An 18,480-nucleotide genomic window follows, 5' to 3' on the forward strand; every position below is an offset into this window, starting at 1 on the left:
CTGCAAGGGCCCTGCAATACTTCACGGGGGTCATGGGCTGCCCATCCAGAACTGTGAAACTGTGTAATTCTGCCCTCTAAATCGAGGGCCCGCCCTCAGTCTCAACCAGCAGCGCCCTAAGTTCATTTAGCATGGCTTCCCAGCTGGAGGTCTGTTCTGCTTTCCTTCTCTTATCTTATGACTGAGCTTACAAAACCACTCTGGAATGCACTTCTGAGTTTAAAGAAGATATTTATTGTTATTATTACTTCACCATGAGGTGCCTGAGAGACAAAATTAGTAGATTGGCAGCACACATTCAAAAGTAGTCGCAGCAATGAAAGCAAAATATATCAAAGTACTTCTCAGTTGCAATGTACACAGCAAATACATGTGATTATGTTATAGCATAACTTCAAAGCAAAGCATAAAAGTCAAAATTGCATCACCGTAGGGCAAGGCTGTAGGGCCTATAACTCAGCTTCATCTTTCTGGGGCTTCAAGTTGATGACTCCGGTTCAGCTGCGAAAAAGAGATTTTCTACCCAAACGGGGACAGGCAACTGGCGTCTGGTTCCTGTCTGAAGTCAAGATAGTTTCTAACTAACTCTGCTGTTGCCCAGAGCCATTGTTCCAAAAACGTGCCCCCTCCTCTCAGAGTCAGGAAATCTAAGCAAGCCTTTGGAGACTGGCCAGATCTCCTAGACCCCTCCTCTTCCCAAGGCTGAGCAGCAAGGAAAACACCAAATGTACTCTCTCTTATCAGCTAGGGTCTGCTGTGAAAAACACAGCTTGGTCTATCATGTGGAAAAACACAGCTTGGAAAAACACAGCTCATCTGCAATGTCTCAACTGCAATGTCTAACTCCACGTTAAAGCCAATAGGCAGCTAACCTAAATACCAAATGTAATGCCTAATGCCATGTCAAAGCCAATAGGCAGCTAAACTGAATACAGAATGTAATGGCTAATGCCATGTTAAAGCCAATAGGCAGCTGACCTGAATACAGAATGTAATGGCTAACTCCATGTTAAAGCCAATAGGCAGATAAACTGAACACAACATATAATGTGCTACTGGTGAACATTGAGCAACTAATATGTGCAGTGGTGAAACATAGTCATTGGTCAAACACAATTAATAGCATCACAAGGTCAGTGGGTATTTGCGCAGTCCCATATTATCTTCTCTATGCAGCACCGCCCCCTCCGCCTGTGCCCACACTAGAAAGGAGGACGTCCATTCTATGAGCGAGGGGGATACTGATACTTTCCACCTTTTGGTGAGGAGGCGCTTAGCTGTCAAAAGAACCTACAGGCTGCCTTATGTTTCCTAGTCCGGGATTATGTTACATAGTAGGAAACCATCTCCAAATTCACCCTGTGCCAGTTGCTTTTGTATTCCACTGTGGCGGAACATGAGTGAGTCATGGGTACTTCCGGGGAATCTGGCCACATGCTCTATTATGATACAGGGGACGCTGCTGGAAACCGGGACTATGTGTTCCAAGATCCTCCCTCTGATCGGTAGCCTGATGGAGGGGCCACACACGCTTTGTCTTTTGGGCTCTGTTTTTCCCCCTCAGGTGGCCCCATTTTGAGCTTTAAAATAGGGATAAGAAAGCAGCAGGGGGGACGGAACAGGTGGGGTTTCAGAGGGAGCCTCTTAGTAAGACTCTAGACTCCTTGGCCAGAGAAATAGGGGTTGTGTTGAAGGAGATAGTTCTGGCAGAAAGCAGGCTGTCTCTTGAGCTTAATGATCAGCAGTGTACTTCTGCAACATGGTCTGATGCCAACCCTATGCTGAGGGGTACGCCTGAGGAGCATGCTGCTGCTGCTGCTGATTCAGGGCTAACTAATGACTCTGCTTCTGTGATACAGAATGATCCGCAGCAAGGGCAGGAGCCTAATTGTTCTATTACCTTGCTATCCAGCACTGAAATCCCTCCACCAAAGAGGAAGTGCCAGTTAAGAAGGCCTTGTAAAAAGCCTGGCATGGGCAAGGCAGCCGCAAACTGTGAGGATAATAATGAGATCTTATAGTTGACCCCCTTTGTATGCCCTCTTCAGAATACACTGTTGGGGGACATATGTTCTCTTCGTACAATCTTATGGAGCAGATTAATGTAATAGTTGAATCTTGCTTAGCCCCCCTTAAGGAAAAACTGTGTTCCCTGGAATCTACTCTCGGTATGCTGGTTTCTAGGCTGAAGGGTCATCAAGCATGCAGGCCTAATCTAACAAACTTGGAAACTACTTCTGGTGGCCCATCAATATTGGTAAACTGCTATGGTACTGGCCTAACTCCTCAAGACCTCTTATCTTAATCCAGTGACCCTTGTGGTTTCACCTAGATCTGTTCCCTGCCTATCTCTAGAGGGTAACTCCAGAGTGCTTCTGAGTGGGAACAGTAATGGGCTGGCCCATAATCGGGATTTACCTGATGACCATGAAGCACCTACGCCCAGAGATGATCACCTTAATGCCCATTTGTGCTTCAATCTCCTGCCAGAATGTACCCTTTATGTCATGGTTTTAACAAATGTACCTCCGCCACTGCCCGAAGCTAGGGAATCCATGGTCCAACTGAAAAACAAGGTCAGCTTCTGGCTGGGCAAAAACTCTGACTTTGTCCCTATGGATTATAAGGACATTTTATTTGTGAGAAGGATCGGATGGGTGGGCCCATCACCTAAACACTTACAGGGCGACTGTGTTGTAATTAACTGCCGGTATCCCAGGATGGCTCATCAATTGATTTCTACCTGCAAACAGCACTGACTTACGTCTGATCAAATTAGGCTACTTCCTTTGGGCTTTTTTATAGGTATGTGCATTGACTGGGGAAACCGCCAAACCATCAGGATCTGAGAATGATGCCCACTCACCAGCTGCCTATCAGACTTAGCAATAGATTCTTGGCCTTATTCAATCTAGAGGCTATTGATTGACTAATAACTGCTGCCAGTGCTCCAAGACCTAGCGGGACTATGCTAGATCCTACAAGCAGGGGAGTTGCTTACAGCTCTTCTGACTCTTGTACCAGGATGGACTCTTTGTGTCAGCTTGTTTGCTGGAATATTGCTGGGTATGACCCCAAACTACAGGATGAGGTCTGGATGGAGTACTTTACTAAATTTGATATTGCGTTGATGCAGGAGACCTGGTCCCTGGGGGGATACTGAATGGGATGGGTTCTTGAGGTTTTCTGTCCCAGCTGTTCGGAACCCTAGGCACAGAGCAAGGGGAGGGCTGGTGAAACTAATTCAGATTGCAAAGATATACCAGGTAACTAAATTGAATGCAACCACCAGGTTATTCTAATTGTTTGGGCTATTTTTCAAAATAAGTTTTACATTATTGTAGTAAATTTTTATAATGCTGTGTGAAAGTGGGGATATCTAATCCACTTTTTATTTGCGGCCCTGTCAACTCAAACAGAAATAGAAACTATTTTCAATGATTTCTTTGTTACTATAGCATGGGATTTTAATGCAAAAATAGGCACTAAACCCCTTTAACTGGAGAGATCTCAGCTGTATAGGTGGCCTGCCTTAGCTCAGACTATAGAGGGGTAAAACTTCTAGAAGCCCATCTAAACTCTGGCTTGATAAACACTGCCATGTTGGTGAGTAATATCCGTAAGAAAGCTCCTACCTTTGTGTGCTGTGGCTCTGGCACAGTTATTGACTATGTTTTTGTATCTAGAATTTTGAGCTAGTTTGTCCTCAGGGGTGGGGTGCAGGAGATGGAGCACAGTGATAGGAACCCTATCGAGATAGTATTCGATTCCTAGATGCTCCTTTGTGGGTGTGGGACCTAGGGGTATGGAAATCAAGGACAAGGACCTCGGGGTGCGCTGGCATTGCTTTAATATCTCACTTGTTTTCCCAGCCCAGGTGAATCATAATCTTAGCCTGATCTTGGAGGTTCTATTTGTCTGAAAATCCACCCCCTGTAGTGGCTATGACTGCCATGTATAAACTGAATAATTCTATTAGAAATGTAATTAGTTGCACTGGTAGACCATCTAAAAAACAAACGTCATTGTGGATGGTTCAACAGCACCTGTAAAGCCACTAGAAGTAGATTGCGTAAGGAGATGAGTACAAATCCCAGGTCTGGAATGAGAGTGAATGAGGCCAGATCTCAATATAAGTTAGTAACCAAAAAGAGGAAACTGGAGGCCAAGAAGGAGATGTGGGAGAATCTTGTCCAAGCCTGTCAGACCGGAAATATTAGGATGTTTTGGAGTATTGTACACAAAAGAAGCTTTTCAACTGGAACCTTAGGTGGGTTGGTGTTGGAAATGGCCCTTTTTGCAGGGTTATCCTCAAACATGTTGCCTTCTCCCTCCTATTTTTCAGGTCTGTTTTTGCTGGTTTATTGTCCCTCCACACTTTACCACTGCCAATAAGTGCTAAAGTGCAAGGGCTCCCTATAGAAATTGTACTGTTGATTGGTTTATCCATGATTGACATATTTGATTTACTAGTAAAGTGCACTTAGGCCTGTAAATCAAATGCTACTAGTGGGCCTCCAGCACTGGTTGTGCACCCACATTAGTAGCTCTTTAACCATGTCTCAGACCTGCCACTGCAGTGTCTGTGTGTGCAGTTTTAAACTGCCAATTCGACTTGGCAAGTGTACCCACTTGCCAGGCCTAAACCTTCCCTTTTACTAAATGTCAATCACCCCTCAGGTAGGCCCTAGGTAGCCCCAGGGGCAGAGTGCAGTGTATGTTTAAGGTAGGACATAGACTAGTGTGTATTATATGTCCTAACGGTGAAATACTGCCAAATTGGGTTTTCACTGTGCAAGGCCTATCTCTCTCATATGTTAACATGGGGGCTGCCTTTAAGTATCCTTAAAGATCAGATTCCCCTTGAGAGCAGATGCAAATTTTGAGTTTAGGGTCTCTGAACTCACAATGTAAAAATACATCTTTTATTTAAGTTGGTTTTTAAATTATCTGTTTGTAAAAGCCACTTTTGAGAAAATAGGCATTTTCTTGCTTAAACCATTCTGTGACTCTGTCTGTTTGTCGATTCCCCATCTGGGTCAGTTTGACAGTTGGGCTGTTCACACCTCTTCTCTAGACAGTGACACAAAAGGGGGTGGGATGTAGCCTGCATATACTGATGAGCCATCTGAGCTTGAGGGGAGGGAGGAGTGGTCGTTCACACCTGAAAGGGCTGTGCCTGCCCTCACACAATGCAGTCTCCGACCCCCTGGTGTGTGCTTGGAGCCTGGCCTGGACAAGGAACGATCTTGCAAATACACAAGACTTTGCTTTGAAGTTTGCCTACTTCAAAGGCAGAACACGGTATAAGAAGAAGACCCAAAACCTCAGCCTTAGAATCTTTCTGGAACCAAGAGGGACCACTGCCAAGGAGAAGAGCTGGAGGAGGAGTAATGTCCCCTTTGCTGTGTTGCTTTGCTGGACTGGCCTGCAGTTGCTGCTTCTGCCTTATGAGTGCAAAGGGTGAACTTTGCTGTGTGTCCTGCTTGAGAAAGTTCTCCAAGGGCTTGGAGTAGAGCTTGCCTCCTATTGGAAGTCTCAGGGACATCAAAGAATTCAGTCTCCTCGACCTGCAGCACTAGGAACTGTGTGTTTTGTGCTGTTCAAGAGGAGAAACCACTGCAATGCTGCCAACGAAGCTGCTGGCCGTACCGTGACCTGCCGACGCGGCACGGAGTCGCATTGCCCCCTCCGCACTACGATTCTGGTCTCACTGATGCCGTCATCAGACTTTACCGAACCACTGCTCGCACCACGACCTCAGCCTGGGCCTCCCTGACAACGACACTCCTGCTGACACTGGCGCCGCTACCTGCACTGTGGCCTGTGGCCACCGCCCGTGTGGAGCATGAAGCACCATCCCGTCCCACACCACAGCCCCAGTCCACCGACACAGTCACCATCTACTCCAGTGTCTTCACCAAGCATCCCTGCCTGCACCGTGGCCTGTGGACACCGCTCGGGAGGGTCACGAAGCACTGTCTCGCACCGCTGGCTTGGGCCTATCGACGACAGCGCTTCTGCAACAACTATGCCACTGACTGCACCGTGACCTGTGGACACCGCACGTTGCACCGCCCCGCTTCACACCGCAGCCCTGGTCTCACTACTGCCACTGGACACTGTCATCGAGCCTCTGCCTGCACCGTGACCTGTGGGCACCGCATGTCACATCGTCCAACTTCGCACCGCAGCCCTGACGCCATCCACGCCAGCGCTCCTGACTTTATCAGCCTGGAGTTTGATCTGCAATGCGTGTGACTTCAAGAGCCTGACGTCTCCTGCACGGACTCTGGAACAGACACCGCGACGTCAGTGACGCTGCTCTCTGGAGCTCACCACGAGGATCACAACACCCTACAAATCCAAGGTACTGTTTGCGCGTCTTCCCGACACCGTAGCTGACCTGCGACGCCGCAGCCGGCCTGAACTGTTGGTTTTTTTTATCACGATGCCGTGATAGCCCCAGGTGGAGCTATTGACTTCAAGGAACTGTATTTTTGAGTTAATCTTGCAGAATTCATATTTTTATTACTGTTTGTTGCATTTTTATCGTATTTGGTCGTTTTAAATAGATAAATATCGGCTATTTTTCTAAAACTGGTGTGGTGTCCTTTTGTAGTGTTTTCACTGTGTTACTGTGTGTTATGTGCAAATGCTTTACACATTGCTTCTGCGATAAGTCTGACTGCTCGTGCCAAGCTTACAAAGGGGTGAGCAGGGGTTATCAAAGCAAGTATCTCCCTTATCCTGACTAGAGTGAGGGTTCCTACTTGGACAGGGTGCAAACCGACTGCCAGCTAGAGACCCCATTTCTAACAGTTGGGGTGTAACATCCCACCCGAAAGTTGCTATAATCATTTTAGCTGTATTTATTCTTTTGGGTAATCCCTGGAGGATGTGAAGGTGCTGGTAAAATCTCAGTCTTGTCTGGATATTAGGTTCTGTCTTGACAGGGTGATTGTAGCCATCCAAGAAATTCTGGCAAATAAGGCAACAGGCCCTGATGGCATATCAATGGACCTCTACAAAGAAAATGTCCACTTTTGGGCACCCATTGTTGTCACTATTTTAAATGCTGCAGCAATTCATGGAATTTCCCCCTTCTGTCGATTAGCATGCATAGTTCCAGTGTATAAAAAATGTAATAGATGTCACCCAAAATGCTATCGGCCTGTCTCCCATCAAGATTCACTGGTGAAGATCCTGGGCTGCATCATTTTGTGGAGAATGGAGAGTTGGGCCAACAAAAACGCTAATATGAGCCCTGTGCAGTATGGATTTAGAGAAGGCTTGGGGATCCAGGAGCCGTTTCTAAACCTATATCGGTTTATTGGTAAATATAGGATCACAAATAAAGGCACTCTATATGGTTACATTTATGGATCTTAGTAGTGCCTTTGATAGGGTTAATCGTGCTGAGCTTTGGGAGAGCCTATATAAAATGGGCGTGCCCTACACTATAGTTGATTTTTTTTTAGGAGTGTACCATGACAGAACTAAAGCTTCCATAAGGTATGGCCTGAAGGGCGACTCTACAGAACTTTTAAATCTGTTTAGGGGTATGCACCAGGGTTGTGTTTTAGCTCTGATTTTATTTCTTTTGTATTCCAGTGGCTTGTATTCTTTTTTTAGTGGACAACTGTAAAGATGTACCAGCTGTGAATAGCAGGGGTGCCTGCATTTGCTGTACGCTGATGATGCAGTTTTATTGGCTAGAACTGCGAATGGCAGTGGATGCTTTTGTTAAATTTGTGGATGACTTCATCTTAGAAGTCAACATTGCCACAACCCACTTCATGATGTGTGGTAAATTGCAGAGTAAACCAGGCCTGGTGATGATTAAAGGCCAACTCATTAGCTGTGTTCATGAGTTCCCGTACCTGGGTGTGATGTTTGACAAAGCAAACTGGCTACCATGTATATCCCAGCTATGCACCTGTTTTAATGTTGCTGTAGGTACAGTGTTCGAATTCTCATACAGGGTGGGCAGTAAGCCAATTTGGCCCATGCTAGAGGTGAATAATTTAAAATGTCTTCCGCTTCTAACTTATGTAGCCCATTAGGGGATATCAGAACAATCCATCATTGCAGCAGGAAGAGGATAGATTTTAAAGGCGGTTGTTAGGTGTTGGGCCTAGTAGTTCCTGCTTCGCCTTCCACGAGGAATTAGGCATAGGCTACATAGAGGATCGTAAAAAGCTTGCGCCTCTGCTCCTCTGGATCTCTATCTGGTTAAATGAGCATGCAACTCTAAACAGGGAAATAATTTCTGATTGTATGTCCTGTGATCTGGGCCTGAATATTCCTTGTTTGAACTACATTAAGAATATTACTAACAGCCTGGGTCGATCAGAGTTATTTATTTCCCCAAACAGAAGAAAGGCTGGGTCAAGAGTGAGTTTATAAAATTGCCCATGTCAAACAGGGAAGCAAAATAATTGGTGAAACCATCTGTGCAAGTTTTTGTTATGATTGAGACCTGTCAAGGCGGCACAGAGCCCTACCTATCCCGGATCAATAATGTGTGTGAAAGGTTGCTTGTAACAAGGTTTTGAATAGGCACCATTAGGTGTAATCTCTGTTTTCTTTTGGGCCAATTTGATACGAAAATATTTTTGTTTGTCCCTGTGATGGTACATCTTTCCAGACTTTGCTGCATTTTACTCTATTCTGTAAATATTATGATTCTTTTAGGCGAAGATTTTTATTGCCCATCTTAAAAGATAAAGGTTTTTTTTTACAGTGCAGACCAGCATTTTGTATTTTGTGTTTGGTAGCCAACGCCTCTGTCTATCTTGCTTTGGTATCATTTGTCGAAAGTGCAGTACGTTGGCGTAGCTGGTTACAAATATATTTTTATGAGCCAATTTTTATTTGTATATTTATAATCTTATTTTATGGTTATCTGTAATATACAAACTGATTAATTTAATAATGTGAATTGTTTTTTGTTGAATCCAGTACAGACAACACTCTGAAGTCAGAAAGCTTCAGTAGGAACTATCAGAGGATGATAAGACAAAGTTGGGAACAACAGGTTGTAAGAAAGATTGCAACAATGTTTGGGTAAACCCAGAGCACCAATATGTATTTTCTGATGCAATGTTGTTAAGTATGGCAAGATTGATAGATGGATAGACACATTTTGGGAGGGGCACAATGGTGAGGATCTTCAAAACGTTCTGCCACTTTAGTCACTTCAGAATTGTAGCAGAAGATTTATTTCAGATCTGCATTCCTTACCAGAAGATGAATCAGTTAAAACTAACGCTTGCTGTCATGTGTCAAAGAGGCAAGAGGCAAGTCTGATGGACCATTCCCTAGACTCGAAGCCAGCTATTGTAAAATGGATTCCGCCCATTTAATACGTGCAGATGCGTTCCTTTTTGGATCACACGGTATTGGATTTTTTACTGTGGATAGGTCTCACTACATGTGTCTCACCCATAGTAATCATATAGCAAATGGACTATATATGTTTACTTCCATTGTCCACCTTTTAAGATAAGGCTGGTGCGATGCAGCTAGGGCAAGGGGCACTTGGCTGGTTACACATGCATACATGTGTTTACACATGTGCTTAACGCATGTGTGAGACCATCCTTGTGAGCAGCCCAGTAACACCCAGAGGTAGCCTGATGCAGAAGGGACTCTCTGCAAGTTTAAATATTTACCTGGGATAGGCCTTACAATATTAGAACGCAATTATAGATAAAGTCAGTGTGATTTACTGTTTTGTCTGCAGTCCCATGAGGTATGAAACTGGTGTGGAAAAGGTTCCCCCAGTTCATATTCGCAGGTCCGAAGACCATACTTTTACCTCTTATGGGTCGTCCAGAATTGTCTTAGTTCCCTGGCTCAACTCTGGATCAGAGCCCTGGTCTTTTGTCACCCTACTGGGCCAAGTTAAATATATGTCTCCCCAGCTGAGGGAACAAAGTCCTCCCCATCCAAAAGGAGTAATTAACAATACTTCCCTCAGCTCCTATAAAGGAAGAGGATGGAATGGAAATCTGCAGCTGTTAATTACCTGTCACACTGCACCAGGTATGGGGAGAGCCGAGGCTCATTGACCAAAAGAGGAACCTTAGACAACCAGAGCCACAGAGGAGAGGGCTCCTATTTGAAGTTTTGGTGGGAAGGCCCTGTCAGTGATGTCAGTGAGACCTGGGACTTCTGGATGATGCCATATTGCCGTCTGAGCATGCTGTGCCAGCGGGTTGGGACAGGGGTTAAAAGGTAATGTCGCACCCTAGGATTGCCCAGCGGTGCCTGGCTTCTAGAACCTTCCACCCCCTTTTAAATACTCTTGCACAAGGGAGAGAAAGGTCTATTTGGGCTGTTTATGTTTTTTGCTGTTGGACCATGGGACTGCAACAAGCATGGAATACTGTAAGGAGAAACCCCCTGATGCCCGAAAGGACTATGACTCTGCCCCAGTTGATCCCAGGACCAGTAGGTCGCTCCAACAGCCAGTGAGGCTGGCTTTCCCTTTGGCCCTCTGAGGACCAGTTGGGGGGAAAAAATCTGGACTTCTGAACCCAAAGACAAAGACCAAGAAGAAAGCTGGCATATAGGAGCCCTTTGAACCAACTCCCTGCAGATTACACCATGTTTGAAGCCAAGTGGCTTGCTGGACCTGTACCTGGTGACTAAAGCTTGCCACCAGGCTTAAAATTTGCCCAGGATTGTCCAAATCAGTCAAACAGGCCCGAGTTATGCCCTTTTAAAGGTTGGTGACATTTACTTGACACCCAGCAAAGATCGAAGTGCGCGGGGCTCTGCAGCAATGCAGCATAGACAGGGCGACCCTTGCCCACAACAAAGAGAAAAGGAGCACAGGACCCCATCTTTGGCCTCCCTCTGACAGTAGCCTCTCTCCCGCTCCCCATGCCCGTGTCTGGGTAGAGTGGGGCAGCCACCAAATTACAAACTCCTTGCCCGCAGGGAGGGGGTTGGGGAGAAAAGTTGCCAGATCCCACAGCAGCATGAAGGATGCTGCTCCACTGTGGAGCTGGCCTGGGCCAAAATTGAAAAACAGGAAAAGAGAAAAGTTTTGTGCCTCTTCCCAGCACAGCAGGAGAGCTGCTAATAAAATATTCACTGCTCTTGGCTGGAGCTCCACATAATGCCCTGGGGGGCTTGCTAATTTACATATTTTTATCCACTATGGTGGCTCTAAAAGGGGCAAGGGCGCCACCAATGATTAAAAGTGTGGGAAGCTGTAGGTGTGCAGCAGTTTCCACGTCTCCCAAGATGTATAAAGGTACTGACTCTGTTTGCACAGTCAAGGAGTACATGATCCTCCAGGATTTTTACATATTCTTTTTAAGCATTCTCAAGGCTAGGGCCTTTGCTCTAAAGTTAAGAGTGCAGCAACATCTAGGGACTGGGTCTTTGGCAGCATTTTATGTGGCCTGAAAGTGTATAAGGAAGATATAGGGCCTGATTCTAACTTTGGAGGACGGTGTTAAACCGTCCCAAAAGTGGCGGATATACCACCTACCGTATTACGAGTCCATTATATCCTATGGAACTCGTAATACGGTAGGTGGTATATCCGCCACTTTTGGGACGGTTTAACACCGTCCTCCAAAGTTAGAATCAGGCCCATAGACTTGTGGAGTGCAGCATGGTGGCATTTTATGTGGGCTGAAAGCAATGCTTTGTAGAGGCTGTTTTTATAGTTGAATTGTATGTTGCCTGAAAGTAAATAAAAACCACACACACTTATGTTTATTTTAAAATGTTGATATAATATTGTTAACTGGGAATACTGATCAACCTTGGTATGCTTTATTGACATGATTGCATTTACATATGATTATTATTGATTAATGCATTTTAACATAGAATGTTGTTCTTGTAATATGGTGGACCTTTGTTAAGGCAATATGCCTGTTATATGTATGGTGTTATCATGCTATATTGTGATGCATTGTCTGGTATAGGAGGGGAGGGGGCACTGTGATTTTGAGGGTAATTACTCTTTGAGGTCAAATGTGATTTCATAACAAAATCCAAGGTATTTCTTAACTGCTCTCTATATGTATTTGTAAAGTAATGCATAGTATTTAGTAGTGTGTGTAATAAATGTACTTTTTCTTTTCTAAAGAAAACCACTGACTGAATAATCATGTATTGAGTGTCATTATTGAGTGCCAACGAACGGTGATTACTTGCCCACACCACCTCCCCTGACTAGGACTTGCACTACTTCGTTACCATGAGAGAGACAAGTGCTTCAATGTGGTCCTTAGTTCCCAGTAAGGAGAAATTGTTTACCTATTATGTTTGCAGGCCTCATATTCTGCACAACTAATAACCCGATTTCCTACATCGTCTATATTGAGATGCCTGTTCACAGTGGCCTGAGGTACATTTTAATGGTTGATTGTTTTCCAGTTAGGTGGAGGCTTACCCAGCAAGGAGATCTGACAGCATGACAGTGGTCAAACTATTGTTAAGAGAACTGATACCATGCTATGGGGTAGCGCACTTGTGAGCAGGAGGAGGGGCCAGCCGCCACACGTCAGGGCAAGGAGCCCTTTAAAAACATTGTCGCGCTCCCGCTGCCGCGGGTAGCACTTGTGAGCAGGAGGAGGGGCCAGCCGCCACACGTCAGGGCAAGGAGCCCTTTAAAAACATTGTCGCGCTCCCGCTGCCGCGGGTAGCGCACTTGTGAGCAGGAGGAGGGGCCAGCCGCCACACGTCAGGGCAAGGAGCCCTTTAAAAACATTGTCGCGCTCCCGCTGCCGCGGGTAGCGCACTTGTGAGCAGGAGGAGGGGCCAGCCGCCACACGTCAGGGCAAGGAGCCCTTTAAAAACATTGTCGCGCTCCCGCTGCCGCGGGATGCGCACTTGTGAGCAGGAGGAGGGGCCAGCGCGCGGGCGGTGCCCGGGCCAAGGGCGGGCCCGTCCTTGCCCGTCATTGCCAGGAAGAGCCAGGGCAGGGCCACCCCCCTAATAATTTGAACGAGGTAGGCTCAAATGTGATGCCCCTTAAAAGCAGTGCGTCTGGGTCTATTTAAGTACAAACAATCTTACCCATATCACACTACCTCCCAATTAGGGCCTATCGGCTTCTGGAATTTATTACCCAAGGTATTCATAACTCCCCCTTCGCGCACTAGTTATAAACGTCTTTGAGGCAAATAGCCTACCAAGATGGGGAAAAGGAAAGCTACCAGTAATCCTACTGAGCAGGGAAGGGCAAAAAGAGCACCTCGACACGCGGCCGAAAATTGTACGCTCACCCAAATTGACGATCTTATAGAGGAAGTGGAGAGTTTGCTAGCCACGAAACCCTCAAAATCTCGTAGGAAAGATGCTTCTTCCTCCTCTAATGTCATAAAATCTTTCTTCGCTCCTGTTCACAGAGATTCGCAGATATCTATACCCCAAGGCACCAGCACAGAACTTAGGAAGTTAGAAATTTTAAAGAATCCAACAGAGAGCCCTAACTTAAATCTGCCTAACCAGCAAGATGGTGTATCCCCCCTGCCAAACTGCAATAACCGCTTCTTACCCCTTGTCCTACCATCGCCAGCTGAATTAGAGAGAACCATCTCAAGGGAAATTGAGAAACCAGTCCCAGTCATAGCCACTCAAGATGAACATCTAGCTGTCTTCCAGCTAGTACAGATAAGAGATGAAATTTTAAGCCTTAGAGAGCATCTTACATCTTTTACTCATATGATATATGAGAAGCTGGACGGCATATCTGCAGTAATTGGGGATATAAGGAAGATACCACAAAAATTAGACCTTAATTCCTTACCAAAGTCAGTTGAAACACCGGAAACACCCATCTCACAGAGGTGTAGGCGTCAAAGGGTCGAAATGGTAACACAGACTACTCAGGGGGGCAATAGCGCACCTCCTGCAGCGTGTGTTCGTAATAACTACAATCCACCCTTGGACACAGGGAATAATTGGAAGGTGCACAGAGAAAGACACCTAGATACAAGCTCCAAATGCCCCTTGGGAAATAACCTCCAATGCCAGACTAGACATAACGTCTATGATATTTACATAACAAACGTCCCGAAGCTAAGTAAAGATCAATTTGAGCAAGGGGATTCCCTTAAAAACAAAGTTATACATTGGATAAGAAGGACAAAGAAGTGTAGATCCATTATAAGGGACGATATAGTCATTGCACAGAGACTTATAAAAATAGGTTCAACATCAGATCTCATAGGGATAAAATTGACCAGTCAGAATCTAGTTAAGGGCCTTTTGGCACTTGAGGAAAGAATGAGACCGGGCACCTCTTCCCAAATGACACTTGTTCACAAACTTCCGCAATCATTGACAAACCGGTCTCCACAAGAGATAAATAGTACTATAATGGCCCAATATTCTTGCCCGCAGAGAAGGGACCGAAAGCAAACCCATACTTCAGACATAGATTGACGCGAAGTCTCTGCCGTTGAAGTTCCTGCCGTTGAAGTTGAATCCTGACTGGTGCAGACTTATAGATCAACACCACATCATTTTATTACAGGAGACCTGGGCGCCATCTGTAGTAAATAGAGAAGGCTATTGGACCTTCCAGAAGGCTGCATTACCATCACCATCAGGTAGGGCTTCAGGCGGCCTGATAATTTGGTTAAAACACGACTTGTTCCCAAAAGTTAAAGAGATAGTATCCCCTTTGAGGGATTTATTAGCCGTTGCAGTTGAAATTAGTACTGTTAAAGGTCTTGTTAACATAATAATTGTAAATTTATATATTAGACCTGGCACCCAAAGGACCCAGACCATCCAGATGAGTTCAATAGTAGAATTTCTTAACTGCTTACCTATTGGGCGGGGTATAATGGTTGCGGGCGACTTCAATATGCAATTGAACCGCGGAGATGGCAATCAGCAAGAGGGATCCCAGTTCACAGACCCATGGGATAGATCAGGGCCGGTGCAAATTACATCTAAGAAAGAAGGAGGAGCCCTAGACCTACTGGAAGACCTAATAAAAATAAAGGGATTAAGAATAGTAAATGGGAATACCAGATCAGACAATCCGGCGTCACCTACATATAGGAGAGGTGTATATACTAGCCACCTGGACTATGTCTTAGTAAATGACGCCCTCTGGAAATCCCTAACTGACATGATAGTTCTCCCTCGCATTGATAGTGACCATCTAGCCTTAAGTACCTCCTTTTCCACTATCTTATTTAGTTCCAAGACACTATCAACGTGGACTTCAAATAGTGCCCTCATTAGGACCAATGACCGTAAAAATGTGAAATGGGATCGGGTTGAAAGTGATGTAAATTTCCAGCTAGCGATTTATAGAACAGTTGCAACAACACTTTCCCCCCTGAAACATACAAATATCAAATTGGTTGATTTGGTCTATCTTCATAATATCTTGGCCATCCGACTAAAACCACACTTTCAGACGGTAAGGAGGCGGACAGAGACTGTGATTAAAACCTCTAGGTGGTTCTCCAACTCCTGCCGTCAAGCTAAGATACACTTACTGGGAGCACTTAAGGAAGGGAATTTAAGAGAGATAAGGAAGAGCAGGACTGTATACAAAGATGTACTTAAAAATGCAAAAAAAGAATGGGCGAATAGGAATTGGAACAAGATGGTTGTGGCGCTCCAGGAGAAAGATCTTAACCTATTCTGGAAACTAGTGTCAGATAAGAGTAGCCCTCAAGAAATGGAAAGTTACCCTGTCATCCAGCCAGAAATTTGGATGACGCACTTTTCAAATATATACAGAAAACCACATACCAATAGCACTATTACACCCCTACTAAAACCTAATGATCCTGTTGGCAATACCCTAACGTGGGGGAGTACAACACCACCCAAATTTGACCTGGACTTATTCTCCATAAAAGAAACAACAGAGGCTCTCCAATCCACACGCAAGGGAAAGGCCCCTGGTCTTGATGGTATCCCAGGAGATTTATATCTTTCTCGTCTGACAACGTGGTCATTGTATCTAAACGCACTTAGTAACGAAATACTGAGGGGGGGAGGACTCCCTACTACATGGCAAGGAGCAGTTATAGTCCCTATTTATAAGAAAGGGCCAAGGGAACAACCTAACAACTATAGACCTATCAGTCTTATTGATGTTAGCCAAAAAATCTTCGCTAAGCAAGTGCTGAACAGATTACAGACATGGATAGATGATGCCCAAATTCTCTCAGAATCCCAGGGAGGCTTCAGAAGAGGAGTGAGTACAATAGACCAGGTATTTAGGTTTAACCTCCTCTGCTGGAAATACCTGTCATTCAACAAAAGTCAACTGTATGTAGCTTTTATCGACTTAAAAGCTGCTTTTGACATGGTACCTCGGGATACATTATGGGAAGTTATGGAGAGTTATCAACCCAATAGCGAACTACTAAGACTGATTAGATATCTCCATGAAGGGACTTACGCTCATGTACGTTGGTCAGATAGTGGCGACCTAACGGAAGCCATACCCGTCAATAGAGGGGTTAGGCAGGGCTGCATCTTGGCACCAACACTATTTAACCTCTACATAAACGGTGCTGTGGACCAATTGCTACACTGTAATCATGATGCCCCTAGATTAGCTGGAACCCCAGTCCCTATTTTAATGTTCGCCGATGACACCTTACTAATTTCAAGAACACCTATGGGCTTGCAAAATGAATTGGACACTTTTTATAATTTTTGCTCTAACAGAGGACTTGAAATTAATTCAACAAAATCTAAGTTTATGGCCTATAACCCACACAAACTATTTAGGGGGAAAATGATGATAGCAGGCCAACCAGTGGAGAGAGTCAGACAATTTGATTATTTGGGGATTAGGTTAAGTGACGACCAACGTTGGTCGGCACAGATTAAGAAGAGTCTGACAACACTTAGGCAAAGGTCTATAGTGATAGCTAAGAAAATAGCTAATACTTGTGAAGGGGAGATAACACCTGCCATCACCGTTTACAAATCAGTGGCAGTAGCGGCCTCAATTTATGGTGCCGAGCTTTGGGGTCATACCAACTCTAGGTGTCTGACCACTGTAGAAAACCGGTTTATTCGAAATTTCCTAAAGTTGCCGATGAGCACCCCTCTCACTCCACTAAGATTTGATTTAGCCCTAAATGAAATACACAATGAAATTGCATTAAGACCCCTAATGTATTGGATTAATCTTTGGTCCTTAGAGGACCGGTCCATTCTCCATAAAGCACTAGATGAATTTCTTGCAAATGACAGCGTATTAAAGATCCCTTGGTTCAGATACATCAGAGATACGTGTAAATTTCTTAAAATGGAGGAGGTGTGGAGTGCTCCCCACAATTTGGCAAAGGGAACAAAGGAACGTGTAAAAAGGTGTTACTGGGAGAGCATTTTGACCCAAATTTGGTTAAAAAATCATGGTAGTCTGACTTTGCAGTTCTTAGACCATAAATGTAGTCCCAAGTTCGAGGCCTATATGGATAATGTAAATCCTCCATATACCAAAACACTATTTATTAAATTTAGACTAGGGACTCTTCCGCTTAAGTCATTTACAGCGCAATGGAGACCGGAGGACTGCAATTCAATATACTGCCATCATTGTCAAAAGACAAAAGAGTCACTCGCGCACTTTATGTTTTTCTGCCCTAGATATTTGGTACCTAGGAAAAAGTGGATTGCTCCACTATGTAGGGCTATTGGGATAAGGGAATGGAATACGGCATTACGACTCCTAACAACTGATACAAATGATAAAATAGTTTTTTCTGTGGTGGGATATCTGCGAAGTGCATGGTTACTAAGAACAAAAGAACTATTATAAATGTGTAATTTTAATACATTGGTTCTAGACTATATTCACTTAATACATCAGTTTTTAACCGGATGAACCTAAAACCTAAACGGTCTGGATTTTAGTTTAAAGAATAATGACGATTTGTATGTTTTATAAATATATGACCTCACTATTTAATTAGGGTTCTTAAAAAAAAAAAAAAAAAAAAAAAGTAAATTATGCAATTTTCTTCTTTTATCTCGGATAACAGAGACAAATGTTAAAATTGGTCACTCAGCGGCAAGGTTCTTGTAAAATACACAGGTGACACGAACTAGAATTCTGATAATCATGTGCTTCTAATGTCCTGATTTTAGATTATATTTAATTAGTTTGATAAAATTTTAATTAATTGAAGTTAAATTTTAACAACCTAATACTTTTATATGTCTTTGAGATTTCGTAAAAACAAAAAATGTTTAAAAATAACGTTGTCTATACATTCTTAAAATGTTTAAAGTGCTATGCTTCTTAATCATGTTATGTCTTGTATTGTTTACTTTTATGGCTTATAGCCGAAATAAAGTTATATATGGATATGGATACCATGCTATGGGATGACTAAATATGTTGAGACAACCGTAGGTACTCATTTTAAAAATAATGTCTGAAAGTTATTCTTTGGGGCTTTGCAAAGTGAGCAAAACGTTCCACTATAGCTACAGACCAAAAGCATCAGGGGA

The 18,480-nt window shown here is 44.2% G+C and overlaps 1 long non-coding RNA gene across 1 annotated transcript in view; it reads left to right on the forward strand.

The window, feature by feature from the left end:
• LOC138302098 (uncharacterized) overlaps positions 1 to 18,480 on the forward strand; it is a 101,537-nt gene that overhangs the window by 29,647 nt on the left and 53,410 nt on the right. The window lies entirely within an intron of this gene.

This window comes from Pleurodeles waltl, chromosome 6, assembly GCF_031143425.1.
Source record: "Pleurodeles waltl isolate 20211129_DDA chromosome 6, aPleWal1.hap1.20221129, whole genome shotgun sequence".
Taxonomy (NCBI): domain Eukaryota; kingdom Metazoa; phylum Chordata; class Amphibia; order Caudata; family Salamandridae; genus Pleurodeles; species Pleurodeles waltl.